General features: G+C 42.7%; 1 protein-coding gene across 1 annotated transcript in view; it reads left to right on the top strand.

Annotated features, from left to right (window-relative positions):
• Positions 1 to 15,965, top strand: part of AMER3 (APC membrane recruitment protein 3) — a 42,117-nt gene extending 26,152 nt beyond the window's left edge. Inside the window, exon 3 of the mRNA XM_005490972.4 lies at positions 10,821 to 15,965. The gene's annotated coding sequence lies outside the window, so the exon portion shown is untranslated. The remainder of the gene's footprint in view (positions 1 to 10,820) is intronic.
• Positions 15,966 to 17,841: the final 1,876 nt, after the last annotated feature.

Genomic DNA, 17,841 nt, shown 5'->3' with positions numbered 1-17,841 from the left:
CAGGCCATAAAACAGGGAAATTCTTAATTACATGAATAAAAGAAATGGAGGAATATTCAAAACCATCCTGCTATTGAGCTAATTGGAGGCAACAAGGAAGGCATTAAGTAGATCAGTTCATCAATAATGGAATATGGAGACTTTCAGCACTAAGTAGGTCAGTGGTACATATTTCTGCTTTACCCTGGAATAGTCACTCAGCAGCCTACTCACAGTGAACTCCCACTGCCTTCCTTCTCTTCTTAGCAGACAATCTTCAGCATGACAAAATTCACCAAATCCTCCCACCCCTGCAGAGAGCTCATGATCTGGAAATGTGTGGGGATTGGAGCTGGATGTTAAGGCTGTCATCCAGGGAGGTGCATTGAGAGGTGCATTGTTCATTCTCTGTCAGCTAGGGGTTTGTAAGGAAACTGCCCTGTTTCCTTACAGATACAGTTCCACAGATACAATTCCACATAAATCCACTCCTGACTTCTGTATTTAATGGAATGGCTCCCATCAATAGATGTTGCAGAGACTGTCACAAATCCATGGGATTTTTTCAGAGATTTTAGTGGGTTCAAAATCAGTGCCTAAACCACAACATGACTAAACTATAATATTTTGTGGTACTTATATGAAGCAATAGTGGTGGCTGTGTTACTTTTGGTTCTTTAGCTAATAAAATACCAGCCGAAGAATGGAGATGCATTATTTTGAAAGTTCTACTTTTCCTTAGAAGCTGTAATAAATTATTTTTCATTATTTCAGTTAAAGGAAATTTGCTCTTTCTTCCTCTTTTTCAAATTGTTGCACAGGGATGTAAATAGAAAACTGCCCAGCTAGCCTACCTGATACTTGCTGAGTCCGTGCTGAAATGATTTCAAAGCTGACAGAAGAGGAGCTGTCCAGTTCAAAGCCAACATCATTCAGCCCTGCAGGAGGGTAGCACAAGTGGAAATGGAGCAGTAACTGTCTATTCCAAATTGTAGCAACCATGACATCTAATACCTCCTTGTAGGAATTGTCTGATTAAGAAATCTGCAGCAGAATCCTGCTGGCCCCAGCAATAACCAGCCAGGAGAGCCAAGGGCTGTGTAGAAAACCAACCAGATTACTGATCCCTGAAAAGATTTAATGGGCAGTATTTTACTCTCACCAAACTAAATAGGACAAACAGAACCAAACAAAGTTATTATTTTTCTGGGACTACATAGATGGTGACAGCTCAGTGTGGCATACCACATATAGGATAACTGAGGGATTCAATAACATCATAATTCCAAAGAGCAGGTATTAGTCAATCTAGCAATTTCAGCTGTTAAATAACACTTCTTATTTGGGTTAGCATGGGCACCAGCTAATACAGGACACATTAGTTGTTCTCTATTCTTAAGTTTCACTGAGAGTATCATAAAAAAGTCTATTTCTATCTCCTAACCTCTACAAAACATTCCTGATTACTTCTGTTAAATAAAAACATTTATTTGAAAATGCATCTAAAATTAATAAATAATCTAGAACACAACATTTTTAAGTCCAGTGTATTTGCCACCCCAGGGTGCTTTTCATTTGTTCTCCTCACTCTTCTTAACTGAACAAGTAATTTATGTAAGTAATGAAAATAATCCTATTGAGCAGCTTTTAATCTATTATTCAATAGCTAAAAGGAAACTAAAAGTCACCCCTTCTATCAATAATTCAGCCTCAGTGCTAATGCAGCCATTCAGCTGCCCCCCTCACAAGGGCCTCATGCATTTTTAATGTGTTGGCTCTTTGTTAGGAGGTCAAAGATGTGACTTGTGGTTAGAAACACAGTTACCAGGTGAGGGAGGGTGAACTGAAGAAAATATTCCTACTGCAAGTGAAACAAATTAAACTGGCAGGAGCTTAAAGGAAAACTGCACAGTAGGGTCCTCAGTGCCTGACTTTGCTGAGGACCAGAAAGATAAAGCCCAGCTGCCAAGGGCTGCCCTGGCTGATAAGAGCTGGGACCTCTCAGCAGTGCCAGTGCAGCTGAACAAGCTTCAGCCAGCCTGGTCTGATGGGGTCACAAAGGATGTGCCCAGTTCAGCCTCTCCTCAAGTACTGTTTGTTCCCTTACCTGGATCCAAATGCCCCTGCTGGGACTGCACTCTCTCCAGAGCACCACAGACAGAGCTCAAGGGTCTGATGACAGCACTATTTCCCTCAGAGCCAATTTTTTACCAGTTTGGATGGTGCTATAATTTGGATATCTGCCAAAACCATCAAACCTGGGCTGCCAGGACCAGATCTCACCATCTAATGAATCCATGTGATGCTGTTCACAGGGGTCTTAGGATGAGGGAAGAGACGAGGGTCTGACTCCATGTTTCAAAAGGCTTGATTTATTATTTTATGATATATATTACATTAAAACTATACTAAAAGAATAGAAGAAAGGATTTCATCAGAAGGCTAGCTAAGAACAGAAAAAGAAAGAATGAATAACAAAGGCTTGTCTCAGATAGAGTCCAAGCCAGCTGACTGGGATTGGCCATTAATTAGAAACAACCACATGAGACCAATCACAGATCCACCTGTTGCATTCCACAGCAGCAGATAACCATTGTTTACATTTTGTTCCTGAGGCCTCCCAGCTTCTCAGGAGGAAAAATCCTAAGGAAAGGATTTTTCATAAAATGTGTCTGTGACATCTCCACCTGATCTCTTTAGCTTTATTTCCACTGAGGCATTTTTGGAGAATTGCTTCTTAAACACCACAACAGTTTTGAAAGCCCCAGGGATGGCTTCCTTGGTCTACCTTTCTTGCCATATGTGAATCAAGCACCTGCAAGAAAAAGAACTTAGCAAGGTTTTTTTGTCTGCTAATAAATCCCTCTAAGAGTGTAATTTTCTCTAATAGTATGGTTGCCTTCTTTGGAAAAGATGAGCATGTCAAGAAGCCTCTTCAGGAGGATTCCTTCAATCTGAGCACAGGCAGGCACCATCTCCTCTCAAGTTTAGAAAACTCCTGAACTGATAATACAGAGACAGAGCATTTAGACCTCTCCCAAGAAGAAGTGCATGTGACCCTGGCACCAAGCAGCTGCTGGTATCTTTGCAGGCCTTCCCATTCTGTCAGACTGAGGGGTTCTGGTAGAAACTGAACCCTGCTCATGTGTTTCTGGAATAAAGTATTCCTTCCCCAGTGTGAGAGGCTGTCCCAAGCAATGTTACTCCTCTGTGAAAGGGTCGACAAGTCAGCTGATCTTCTGTACTGGAAATGGTTCCATTTTATTTTTACATCTTTAGGTTTAAACTCTGCATGACCCAGCATGTTTTAGGGCAGAAAAAGTAAAGGATTTGCCTTATTTCATCATGGCTCAAAATGAAGCCAATAAATTTTTATGTAATATTTGGCAATTTCTCTCTAGCTCTATTTATTGCTGTCCAGCCTTCCTCAGCAAGAGGAAGTGATATTAATTTGTTACCAAGAGTGGAAGCATTCATTTTACATCTGGAATTGTTCTAGATGGAAAATAAATCTTGTTCCCCTGTGTGTCACATCACTGCTTCATGTAGATTTCCATTCCAGTGGAGCTTAGCAGAAACTTATACAGACCTATATAATGGTTGTTTACAACCAGAACACACAATTAGCCTTATAAATACATTAAGAGGTAAAAATGAGGAGGATTTTGTAAGCTCTAGCACCAAGTTGACAATAGAGAACTTTCAAGCAAAAGTCAATTTCAATTTCAGTTCTGCAGGAACAAATAAAGATCATGTAACCATTTCTGTTGCTGCCATGACCACATATTCCAGACCTGAATGTCTGATTTCCTACCCTTTACCCTCCTCCTCACATGTTAAATGCTGTATAAATCAGGATCAAGTTCTGGGGCTGTACTCCAAAGGGCTAGAAATGATGTCTGGAAATGACAATGCAAAACAAACACCCACAAATAGATACAGACAGATGGAACAGTACAAGAACACTGAGAGCACCCTTTGGACCTTTAGAATTTGAAGTGTCACCGAGGTTTTCATACCTTTAGGAATGGACTTCCAAACACAAGAAGCCCCGTGGAACACAACATTACATTTCTTCATTGGAAGTGTAACAAGGAGAGAGGGCAGACTCTGTTGACTAATCATAAACAGCAATCAGTATTTAAGTAGACTAGGATACAACTGACAGGCTGAGATTGGCCCTCAGATGCTTTGGAAGGGGTGTCAACAACCAAATCATGGCTCTTACAGAGTAAGATAAATGAGGGAAAATACACAAAGCAACATGTGTCTGGGTTTGCATAATCAGACAGAAAAACACTGATTTCAAATGACAGTATTCTGAGTAGATGTGAACAGGCAAAACTGTGCTTATCAAGGCCAGAGGAAAGGCAAATTTTGATACCTTAGAAGTAATATAAACAGAACATGAGCTGCAGCCTTAGACACATGGATAAAAGGATTTTATGCACAGAATGAAACAGATGCAGACATAGCCTGCATATGAGAACCAACAGAGAATTTTGAGTCAAAGAGCAGTGCGGTGACTTGCAAGATAGTGGGCTGTAGCAGCAAAAGAGCTGTCTCAGAACAATTAATTGCAAACATACTTAGAGCAGTTTGCTACTCAGTCTTGGTTGCTGGGAGCTTGTTTGCTGACCCTAACTTTAGGCAGTCAGCAAATACACCATAGATGTGAAACACAGAGATGACATAGGGTTCATTGCAAACCAGACTGGCTGTGCCCTGCAGACACAGCCAGCTTGTACTTGGCAATCAATGAGCCAGATGCAATTGGAGCACTGCTAACTGCCTGTAAATGATGCATTTTTTAAAAATCTGAACCATTTGAGAGACTGTATTGCATTCATTACCATTTCAATCAACAGCAGCACAATGCAGCCCTGACGAGATTTAAATGACTATCCAATATAAATAATCTGAAAGGCTCTTGATAGCTGGGGCAGAGATTATTTACAGATTATTTCATTATAGGCTTCCTATTTGGCTGAGATTTTGCACATGTGAACTTGTCCCATGCTTCAGCCTTAGCTGGGTAGGCAACTCTTTCAGTGAGAGAGATAAGAAAAGAAATAAGGTTGAGGAAGGCGTAATGGAGGCATGGAAAATTGATTTTCAGACTGTGACCTTGACTCAGAGGTTGAACATGAGCTGTGAAGCAGACAATGAGGATGGGAACAAGCTGCAGACAGCAGAACAGCAAACTTTGCTTGGAATTAGAGATTCTGAGGCCTGTCCGTGGCCCCACAAGCAAGTGCAGTAAGAATGTGATGATATTTTAACTTGCAGGAAAAGCAAGTTATTTATGAAAGCACAACAGAGCTCACACACTGTTTCTCTCAGACATAGCATTTCAGAAGGATGTTATTCAAGCCACTTGAGATAAAGAACAAAATGAAATTTCTATACAATGCATCAGGTATTTGATCCCATTCTGATGGTTTCATTTGTTCACATGCCCATAACATATTTAATTGAGCTAATTTTCTGCTCTGAAATTTTTTGTGATGGGTCTGAAGTAATACAAACTTTTACAGAAAGAATGAAATCCTGAGGGAGGAGAACACTGGTTTCTGGCAAACCACATGTGATATAGTTAAGAAAAGCAGGGAAAAGCGGCTAGAGTGGTTTAAAATTTGCAGTTTGTCACTGAGTTATGGGGTCAGACACAAACTGTTCAGAACTAGAGAACAACCAAGGACCATATTATTATTACAGGGCTGTTTCTCCAGCAAGAAGCAGTTAAAGGGGCTCTGTCTTTATTTTCTTTCTGTGCCTTTTCCATTGTGTAGCTCAGCGAAAGAAGGAATTAGCAAGTCAGGCTAGGTCCTCCCTCAGAATGCTCTGTCAGCACAGGATCATGTATTATAATATTATGCAGTATATTATGCTGGCACAGCATTTCAATGCACATGCAGCTTATAACAGCAAAAAAAGGTTTTTACAGTATAACATCTTGATTACCTGGGAGTGACAAGGTGGTTTTTATGCACAAGTGACTTCTGGCAACATAACTATTTGCAGGTCACACCCCAGGTGCTGATCTGTGCATAACTCTGCCATCACAGAATCTGTGGAACAGTCCTGGCCTTTGAGCCACGGGGGAACCTCTATTCTACCTAGAAAACACTGCTTGGGCTTCTTAAGACCTCTGGAGTGGCATATAAAGGTTGGAAGAGAACAGGGAATATGAAATAGATTTTTTCTAAAGCTCATTCTGACACAGACTGAGAATCTGAGTTCCACAAGCAAACAAAACTGCACAGTGTGCAGAGATATAATATTACACCATCAAGGTCCTTTATCCCTTACACAGAGATCCTCTGAGCTCACAGAGCACCAGCTCAGCTGCAATATTTCTATGTGAGTGGTCGGTCTTCAACAGGGTTGAAATGCAACTCAGTAGTATGGGGAATTTCCTACAAAATAGAAATTTTTCTGAATAAATATTTCTGAATAGAAATAACAGTGCTTGTTTTTGTTAGTGTGCAGTAGTGAGCTCAAGGCGCCATTCTGAAATGGTATGTGCCCTGAAACTGAAGTCACTGGAAAATAAACACTCTCAATTTATTAAAAAAAAACCAGCCAATTCATTATTACAGTTTTTAAAACAATACTTTTTTATGGAAAGGGAGTTTTTGCTTATCTCCACAGCACACCATTAAGATAGAATTTCTTTCTGCTCTGTGCATGCTGATTATGATCAATTCTGTTCTACTGTAAAATCTTCTAGGTAGTGAAGCATTTTTTCTATTTTCCTGGAAGCATATTTTATTGTTCCAGTAAAACTGAGTTTTCACAAATAATATTTAAACTTTTGAAAGGCAGCATATTCCCCGTCTGAAAATCATTCCATCATAAAATTCCCAGCTAACTGTCAATCTACACAACCAGCCAGGGCAATTGGTTCTGCATGATAGCAGAGCTATTAAATAACCTTGGCATCAAGGTTACAGCAGTTCGATGGCCAGGCTAGACAAAGAATGCTTCAGGGCATTCCCTCATGGTAGAGGCAGCTCTTCCAATGGCCTGCCTCAATTTCCCATTCCCAGTATCTACTAAGTTAATCAGCTTTTGTTTTTTGGGAGGGAGGTGATGGTGGGGCAGAGGTGGGGGGAATACAGACGAAGTCTGTATTAATCTCTTAACTGATATTGTTATTAAACTTCCAGTTCAGACTTCTTGACTTAGAATCAGCTTCTCCTGTTTCTCTTCAACGCAACCAGCAGGTTTTCTCCAGCTTGGAGAGTCCATATTAGTCCCATCTTCCACCCATGTTCAATTTCACTCATCCAATCGCTCTTGATTCTCAGGCTGACATAACAGGCACATCTTTGTCCCAGATGAGAGAAGGAGAAATCTTACAATGCAAGATTCTGCATCCCAAGCCCTTAGGGGGACAGTGCCCCTACATTTTAGCTTGCTCTTGATGGTAATAATTCCCAAGACACAGCTCTCTCTAGCAAAGGCTACATCAAATATTTTTAAACTGATTTCCTTAGGCACACAAGAAATTGATCTTGCAAAACATCCCTTCTGGCCTTAAAGGCCCAGTGTTCAAAGTCTGTACAACAAGGCTTATAAATTCAACTGATAAATGTCACACCAGAAAAACAGAGAAAAAACATCAAACATGATTGTAGGAGGAAGGAACCGAGCCTTGGAACATCACATCACACATCACAAACAGTTTTAATTTGCAGGTAGAGTGGAGATGTCATGAAAACATCATAAAAGGGGACCAGCTCAGGAACAGAGTCATTTAATAATGCCAGTAAGGACTGAGCTGATATTCACTCAAACTCTAGGGAATCTGCAGATGGAATGACTGTGCTGCTGCCTAGGAAATACTAAAAAAGTCAGCTGTTCTGTGAGAGAATGAGACTTAGCAGGGATGATGATATAGAAACTTACAGGCTGCAATTTCCAGACACACAGTCAGGACCTGAAAATTCAGCCACCAGAGCTTCGCAGGCCCCTGCTGCAGCCCTCTGCTCTCCTCTTCCCCCTACTGCTGTTGTGCTGTGCCACCTCGTGCCCAGCAGCTGACACTGCTGCAGGGAACGGGACCCCTGCACATCATTAAAGTCCTTCCTGTTGGGCTTTGTGGGACCAGAGCAATGCTCACCCGTGCCTGCTGACACAGCTGTAAACAGGACACTTGACCGTGGAACCTGCACTGTCAAAATCCTTTCTGTGAAAGGATTCCTGTGAAGGCTGAGATGCTCACAGATGTTTTCAGCCTTTCAGTGATTACAGGCAGAGTTTTGAATTCATTGCAATTCAGATTGTTAGGTAAGACCTGCATGGTAACATTTTCCACAATTGCTACCAGAGCCATTGCCCTATCTGCTGTCCTTGTCCTCTGGGCTGTGTAGCAGCATGTCCCAGGGCCCAGAGTAGGGAACATGCGTTAAGAAATTCCCTGTCCTTTACCAACTTTGATGCTGACCTGTAGTATTTTAAATAACCATATGACTGCCTTGTGTTTTTTAGTTACCTCACTGTAAAATGGATCACACTTATTTATTTCACCAGAGTGACAGAGCTTTGGCATGATCTTTCACAGCAGATGGGGCTTTAGAGATCTGCAAACAACATTGCTTAACAAACTGGCAGAAACACCTTTCTGATGACAGGGCACACACTGGGAGCTTTGGATACATTCAACAGAAGGAAGCACAGCAATCCAAACAGCTGAAGGTCTTTGCATTTAGCAGATTTCCGTAACATTTGTCCAGACATATTAATATTCCTTGATTTTTTCAGGAACTGCTGACATTCAGGTTACATGGGGACTTTGAGGTGCCAAACCCCTCACTTTAGGCAAGCATCCTGAATGACTTGGGCACGGTGAAGAAACTCTTCCTCTAAGCAAAATATTGCAGAAATTGTACAACCTGGGAGAAATTGTACAACTTAGGAGTCAACTTGACAAACTCCTCACTGCAGTCGATATCCTGTCACGGGAAGCCCAATCACAAAATGCATCTATGATATAAAAATGCTGCAGCTCGGAGCCAGCAGCCCGAGGCTGCTCCAGCAGAGAGAGGCGCAGAGAGGAGCCGTGCCCAGGGGATGGAGCCGGGGCTCAGCCGCGAGGGGTCAGTGCTCCACCGGCCGTGCCGCCCTTGGGCTCCGCAGGGAAAGCCCGCTCAGCACCAACTGTGCCGGAGGGGAAACTGCTCCATCAGCGCCTACTAACCCGTGCAAAAACAGCCGCCGGATCAAGGAAAACAAACTGGAGCAAGCTTATGAATATCACGAATTCCTATGCTGGCCTGCCAAATAGCGCCGCAGTATTTGTGTTTGGGATTCTCAGAGGATTAGGCCTCCTCCTTGCTCGGGAAGCGTGCCTGGCTCAGCTGAGCAGGCGGGAATGCAGCTGCTCCCAGCACTGCGACACGGGCACAAACCGGGGAGTCATCTCTGCTGATGCCATAGGGACACTGACAAAATGGTATTGTACAAGGGACACTGACAAAATGAGGGTGTACAAGGGGCACCGACAAAACGATGGTGTACAAGAGACCATAAGCACCAGTTCCCGAGTAACAATGACCCCTTGAGTATTGAAGCAGTATAAAGATGTCTTATATTTCCAGTTACATGAAATATAAAGATAGTAAGGGGACAATAACCGTTTTTTACTGAAGTGAGCCACCTCCCAGCACATTTTAAATTTTTTTCTGGTTTCTGAGGTGACTTTTATCTGTTGAATTTCTAACCCTATTTTACATGCTTTAGAGCTTGCACTGAGAATTGGGTAAGAGCGAGCTCCCCCTGACACAGAGATGGCTTTGGTGACCAAGATCGCCCCTGTGCATCAGCCAGGCTGCCCAGTCACTGCTCTGGAGCCTGCACCCCACAATGGGCAAAGGTGGCAGCTGGCACAAGGGAATCAGGAGTGCAGCAAGAGCCATACTCTGAATTGCATCCATGAGAGTCAGTTAGTACCAATACACCAGAGATGTCTGCCTCAGCTGATCTGATAATATTTTATAGGCAGGGGCTTAACAAGAACCATCCAGGGGAGGAGTAGGCATATTCTTCCCTCTACTGCCTCATTCAACCCAGACTTCTTTACATTAGTGCCTTCCAACCCATGAAGAGAAACATTTAGATGAGCTTGAGAAAAGGACTCTGCCTGCAAGGGGACACAAATGACACCAGAAGAAGTAGATTTTACCACAAGAAGAAGAAGAAACAGATGTTTACCACAACAAAGAGATTGATCTGTTTTTATGTACTTGCTCTGTTTTAGAGCCTCTGCTGCCTGTGACAGCAGCAGAGATGTCACAGGAAAGGAGCAGGAGAACAACAAAGAAAGGGAAAGCTGAGAGGTCTGGGCTGGGTAGGGGGCAATGGGAAAGCTGCAGTTGGTAGGAGAATCTGAATGCAAAAACAGAACTGATTGTAGCTTTCCACTTTTGGTTCTTTAAGTGAGATTCCTCTGCAAAAAGACTGGGAAACAATTGCACTGCATCACTGGAAAAGATAATGAAAATTATTACCACATTTTTAGAAATAGTGAGGGCTTTGCGGGTTGCTTTACTTATCTCATGAAAATTCAGAAGCCTAATGACAAAACTCCTGCTAAAGAAACACTTGCAGGAACTGCAGATGGCATATGGCACACGGTTGACAAGTTACTCTAGACTAGTTTGTCTAAACAACGGAAATTCTTATGTCATAGCTAATCTGACCCTGGTTGCATTCTGGTGGTAGCTAGTTTTTATTTCTGGTTTTAGTTATTTTCCTTCATTCACTCCCCAATATAATTTAAATAAAAACCTGAAACAAATATGCGAACATTTAAGATGTTTTTGCTTATATTGCAGGTGCAACACTGAAGAATCTGTTTGTAGATATGGATGTACCCCCAACACAGCATAGCATGGCAGTTCCATGATGCTATACCAAGACCAAAATCAACAAGGATTTCTCTCTGGAGATCTCACCAGAAGTGTTGCAGCAGAAAATCATGCCAGTCTGTTAGAGTGACAGGCACAGTTCGGAGTTCTGGACAACCTCACACCCCTGAGGCCATATTTGTAGATGGCTGGTAACTAATGCTCTTTTTTAAAAACAAAACCAAACCCAAGTTCAGTAGGATTTTGAAAAAATTCATGCCATGATAAGGTTTAAGAAAAAGTGATAGCATATTTCTGTCATATCGTGCCACACAGCAATTGAAAATATCAATATATTTTTAAAATACAGGTATGTGCAGAATAAGCTTTCATTTGGGAAGTTATTCTGAAGAGGTAAAATAGTTTTCTCTTGTACTAATTTTTCTTTAATTTAGAGAAAAGCTTTATATATTTTATGGCAATCAAGCCACAAGGTTCTAGACTGCAGATTACACTGGTATGGCAAGATACTGCCTAGGAAAAGGTATTTTCTAAACAAACAAAAATATCAGGAAGCAAAACATAGTACGCCCTCTATTGTTCAAAAATATGTGTTTATCATAGCAGAAATGGTGAGTAGAATAATGAATTATGTGTAAAAATCACCATCAAAAAGAGAAATTGATTGCATTTTAAATGAGGAAAACCATGTTTCTAATATCCATGGTAACAGCTGCACTTAACCTTCCATGAAGTGTTTATTTTCTAATTGAAAAGCTGTTCTCAAAGTACAAGATGAGATATGCTGTTAACCCGGTTTTCATTTTTTGGTGGCATTCTTGGAGGTAGTTTAACAGTCATTTTCATACCCCACTTCCAACCTGGTCTTGGCTGTCTCATATTTTGAGAATAAATTAAAAAAACCCCTATGCTTTGTAGATGAACCTGATGATTAAATGGTCCCCTGTGGCCATGGTGTGTTCATAGAGAACTTTGCAGCCTCATTGTTAGTATCCTGCCTTGGACCGTATTTAGGGGCAGTATCTTTGCCCTGAGATTTGCTGTCATGGGGAAAAGTGAAAGAAAGACTTGAGGCTGGGAACTGCAGCAAGGAAAAGCTACCTTAGATTAGATGCCTGAATTTTGATGTCAAAAGTTAATTTCTACCTTTGATCATTAATAATGTAAAAAATATATAACCACAGTATTTAAGAGATGTCTGCATTTTGCAGAATCTGGGTTTTAAAACCCATGATATGGCAGAACTAAGAAGCTATAAAGTGAAATCACATCCCCTAGCTATGGAGCTTTCTCAGTATTACTTGACACTTATGAAGAGGGAGATTCCCTCTCCAACTGCCAGCACAAATCAATTTTGAGAATGCACTCATTTTACCACAAGAGTCTCCTGAAAAGATAGATTCTAAGCATCCAAGACCCTCTTTCATAGCACACAACTATTTCTGAAGACTGCTTTGAAGTTGTCATTCAACCTACAAAAACCAAACACCAAGGAGTTTGTCATACAGTCATTTTTCCCTAAAATAGTAAGTGACACATTAGAATTGAGCTAACCAAATAATAATAAACATAGGGCTTGTTATTCCAGCAACAGACAGTTTGTACAAAAACTAGCTGTTCCTCACACAAGTGATTTCTTTTGTAATTACCACAGTAGCCTCCTTCAGCTCACCAACATCTCTTGTAATGAAGGACAAGAGGACCTTGAGGTGCAGAGGCAGAATTTCTTCTCCTTGCAGCGCATCTCTTCCCTGGATTTCAGGTTAAGTAACTGATTTCATGGAGGAAAACAAAGGCAACAGAAAGAAAAAGTCATCTTGCTCCCACATAGCAAAGGAGGCAGTATTTCAGTGGAGACTATTATTTTTCCTACCCTACAGGAACAGAGCAGCAAATGATTTGTCCAGCTTCATTTACCTCCAGGTGTCTAGGTCCAGCATTGACATAAACAGCCTGTCCAGGTCCCTCTGGATAGCATCCCTTCCCTCCAGCAAGTTGATTGTTCATCACACCTTGGTGTTACTGGCAAACTTGCTGAAGTGTGCTTGGTCCCACTGCCCATGTTAAACAGGGTCAGTCCCAAAGCCAGCTGGAGGAATGTCACTTGTTACTCTCCAATTAGACATTGAGCTGTTGACCACCACACTCTGAGTGTGACCATCCAACTACTTCCTTACCCACTGAGGGGTCCTTCCACTTGCCAGTTGAAAGGCAGGGATGTCACGTGGGACAGTGTCAAATGCTCTGCACAGCTTCAGGTGTGACTTGCTCTCCCCTTGTCCACTCGTGCTGTAACACCACCAAATTTCACAGGCTGGAAGAGTCTTCAAGGCCATCGAGTCCAACCCAGCCCCAACAGCTCAACTCACCCCTGGCACCCAGTGCCACATCCAGGCTTTGTTAAACACACCCAGGGATGGGGACTGCACCACCTCCCTGGGCAGAACATTCCAGAACTTTATCACTCTTTCCATGAAAAGCTTTTCCCCAATATCCAACCTATATTTCCCTTTGTCAGGCATGATTTGCCCTCAGAGAAATCCTGCTGGCTGTCCCAGTCACTTCCAATGTTTTCCATGTGCCTTAGCACAGTTTCCACAATGATCTGTGCCATGGCCTTGCTGGGCACAGAGGTGAGGTTAACTGGTGTGTAGTTCTCTGAGTCTCCCTTTTTTTTCCTTTTTTAAGGATGGGTGTTATGTTTCCCCTTTTACAGTCATTGGGAAATTCACTGGACTGCTGTGACTTCTCAAATATGATTGATAGTGGCTCATCCATTTCTCCCACCACTTCCCTTAGGACCCTCGTCAGATTCCATGGACCTATGCACCTTCAGGTGGGTTAGATGTTGTTGAACCTGATCTCCTACAGTGCACAGCTCTTCATTTTTGCATCCTTTCCTTTGCCTTCTGTGACCCAGCCAGTGGAGCCTTCTGGTGAAAATCAATGAAAAATAGTCTGAGTAACTCAGCCTTCTCTGCATCCTGAGTAACCAGGTCTAATGTTTCCTTCCAGACAGGGCTCATAATTTTCCTTATCTTTCTTTTATCACTGACATACCTATGGAAGCTATTCTTGGTGCCCTTGCTGTCACTGACGAGATTTAATTTTATCAGGGCTTTAGCTTTCCTCACCTGATCCCTGTCCCTTGGACAGTGCTGGGGAGGACAATTTCTGTGTATTCCTACCAGACTACCTGTTCTTGCTTCCATCTTCATTGACTTATCTTTTTGTTTGTTCAGGATCTTCTTGTTCATCCATGCAGGCTTCCTGGCCTTTTTACCTCATTTCCTCTTTTTTGGGATGCCTTGCTCCTGAGCTTGGAGGAGATGATCCTCGAGTATCAACCAGCTTTCTTGGACCCCTCTTCTCTCCGGAGCTTTACCTCATGGTAAAGCCAGCAGATCCTAGCCAGCAGATCCCTCCTTAAGAGGCCAAACTCTGCTTTCCAGAAGTGCAGGGTAGGGATCTTGCTGTGCAGCCTCCTCACAGTTGCACCCTGACACTCAAAGGTCCTGGGTTCAGTCCCTGCTGCCAAAAGAACAACTGTGGATGTGCATTACACACCATGGAAAAAATGCTTGTGGGTAGTCTGTTCTAGTTCTCCCTGTGGAGCTGCATGGCTGCTGATGCAATGTTGGGGAAAGCTCAAAAATCTTTGGGGCTTAATCAATCTCCATTTAAAGAACCAAGAGATAATTTCCCTCCTCGAGGTCATACTAAGTAAGGTGTTTACTAAGATTGTCTGTACATGAGTTTAAAGGAGAATCTTTAATTTAAACTTGTTATTTTACCCAAGCAACATCTCTAACAAATGAATACAGGCTGGTGAAATTAATGAGAATTTTAAATATTCACTGTATGTAAATATTCAATTTCTCATGCAGTATGTAGCTGTGAGAACAGCTTTCTTCAGCCTGCATTCAGCCTAACATGCTGTCATTCTCCTTTGGTGTTAGATGGATTTTTTTAGCTTTTCAATGGATGTAACAGAAAATTAAGATAAAATATGAAGACTTTTTCAGATTTTTTGTGGGTACAAAACTTCAAAGCAGCTTGCATGAAACTGTTCACCTACTTCTTGCTTTTGCAAGACTGGAAGCATTGACCAGTTGTGTCCAGACAAAGATCAGAATAATAATTCAAAGAACAAAACCTTTATGCTGAAGACAACCTCCAAAAAGGAAAAAAAGGGGTTTCCCCCTCCCCTCATCTTATGGTTTATTAAAATGTAAAAAAATTGTTCAGGAAGAATTATTTAAAATAAAACTATTCTTCTCAAGACATCAGTTCTTGACATTCCTTCTTTTAATACAGAATTAATTGGAATTCCCAGCACTAAGACCAGGTACCTGAGTACTGTTAACAAACCCACATGTACTACTATGTGTAGAGAGAGCACTCACCCCTTTAAAAAGCTGCAGTGCAAATAATCTCATACTAGTAAAAATGTCTGCAAAACGTGTAGGAAGAAATACCAGGCCTACCTGAATTGTCAGGTAAGTGCTCCTTCCAAAAGCAAAGTATTAAAACGGCAGTTAGGTATCCCAGTCAGATGTAAGGGATGGGAACTTGGGCACAAGCCCCAGAGCAATACTGTGCCTCACTCACAATATTCCATTGTTCTCAGTAAGTTGGATCATGTGGTGGCAGGATATTGGAAATGCTGACATTTTACAGCAAATGCACAGGACACACAATAAAGTTGCAGGTAAAATGAGGAATATTTAAGAGAGAACAAAGTTACATATTCTGACTTCTACTTAAGGAAAAGAACAAAACTTCTTGATTAACAATGTATATGCATGGTACATATATATATTATAATAATATGTGTGTATACACACACTTAAAAAAAGAATTTGTGCAAACTTAAGTTCAAGAATAGGGAAGAAATCTCAAGCAGGTACCTTTTGAAAATCTGAGTAGCAGATTAATAAAATTTCAGTACAAACATGGTTTATTATGTAACTAAGATACATGCATTTATATGCTGTTTAACCTATTTTGTTAACTATTTTTCATATATGTCATATCTAATGTACATATGCTTTATGTATTATATTTTAGTTACCATATTCTACATTACATATTAAAGTCACTTGGATTCAATGTTGTTTGGTCTGTAATCAATATTACATTATTGCTTCATATGACATTATTGAATTACTCTTTCCAACTCTAAAAATTCTTTATTCAGAAAAAAACCCCCTCCTACTGCTTATGAATAATTTATTTTCTTTAAATCCCCAGCCTATATCAAATGGATAAAGAGGCAAAATTCACTTCTCTAATTTTTTTCCTCTGTAGAGGACTGTCTTATCAGTCAATCAACACTGGCAGAATCAGAATATCAAGATCAAAATACTTAGTAGTCTTATCCTGATAGTCTTATATTGAATATTTAAATTGATTCAGTCATAAGCATCTGTCACTCAATTACAAGGACTTTTAAAGTCTCTTTAACAATTTGCTTAATGTAAGCATAGTTGTAACCCGGCTCCTAATTAATGCTCCTAAGTAGAAAATTGCAGAAATGGAAGGAAGGAGCCCAGTTTTTCCATGATGGAACACCAATATAATGAAAGCTGGCACAACCTGAAACGCAACAGCAGTCATACAAGTGCAACAAAGTACCAACCCACATATTCCTACCAGGGATCCTTTAGAAGGGGCATCTGGAGTAATGAGGAGGGCAATGATAATGAGAATGAAAGGAACAGGGCTCAGTTGATGCATTAAGAAGGAGCATCTTGTTTAATACACATGGAGCAAAGAAAGGCATGTTGCTGTCATTGCAGAAATTGACAGAACACTACAAAACACCCACCAGGCGGTGTGCTAGGGATGTGTCAGATAACACCCACGGTGCTCCTCGGTACCTTCTGGCTGAGCCACAAGGGGGCTGGAGCCCTCACCTGACGCTGCAGAGCCCTGCTCTGCTCTGTGGCACGTGTGACACTCACCCACGGAGCGCTCACCCCATCACACACAAACAGTGTCAGCCTCTGCCACACATCTCCTACAAACAGCCCCAGCTGTTTCCAGGTGAGCAGCTTGTGCCCCAGATCCCGGCTTCTACCACGGCACCCAGTAACGTGAAGCACACACCTGAACCTGTGTGCTTTGAACGCAGAAACTCGAGAGACTCTGCCACGCTGTAGAGAGCAAGGCTCACCCCTGACCACTCACCTGTCCATGAGGATGCTTCTCAAAGGCAGCCCCGGATCCTCGGGCCGCCAATGCCTGCCTTGAACCAAACTATCCAGGGGATAGATTTCACCACGGGGATTTACCTGCTCGGCACCTGAACCCGCCCATCCCTCACGGTACCTGTGCCCCCTGCCCCTCACGGCACCTGTGCCCCCTTCCCCTCACTGCACCTGTGCCCCCTGCCCCTCACGGCACCCGTGTTCCCTGCCCCTCACGGCACCTGTGCTCCCCCTCCCCTCATGGCAGCTGCATTCCCTGCCCCTCACGGCACCTGTGCCCCCTGCCCCTCATGGTACCTGTGCCCCCTGCCCCTCACAGCACCTGTACCCCTGCCCCTCACGGCACCTGTGCCCCCTGCCCCTCACAGCACCTGTACCCCTGCCCCTCACAGCACCTGTGCCCCTGCCCCTCACAGCACCTGCGTTCCCTGCCCCTCACAGCACCTGTGCCCCCTGCCCCTCATGGCACCTGTGCTCCCCCTCCCCTCACAGCACCTGTGATTGCCCATCCCTCACGGCACCTGTGCCCCCTGCCCCTCACGGCACCTGTGATCACCTGCCCCTCATGGTACCTGTGCCCCCTGCCCCTCATAGAACCTGTGCCCCCTGCCCCTCATGGCACCTGTGCCCCCTCCCCTCATGGCACCCATGTTCCCTGCCCCTCACGGCACCTGTGCCCCCTGCCCCTCACAGCACCTGTGCCCCCTGCCCCTCATGGCACCTGTGCTCCCCCTCCCCTCACTGCATCTGTGATTGCCCATCCCTCACAGCACCTG

This window comes from Zonotrichia albicollis, chromosome 9, assembly GCF_047830755.1.
Source record: "Zonotrichia albicollis isolate bZonAlb1 chromosome 9, bZonAlb1.hap1, whole genome shotgun sequence".
Lineage (NCBI taxonomy): Eukaryota > Metazoa > Chordata > Aves > Passeriformes > Passerellidae > Zonotrichia > Zonotrichia albicollis.
This window is presented reverse-complemented; position numbering and strand designations above follow the sequence as displayed.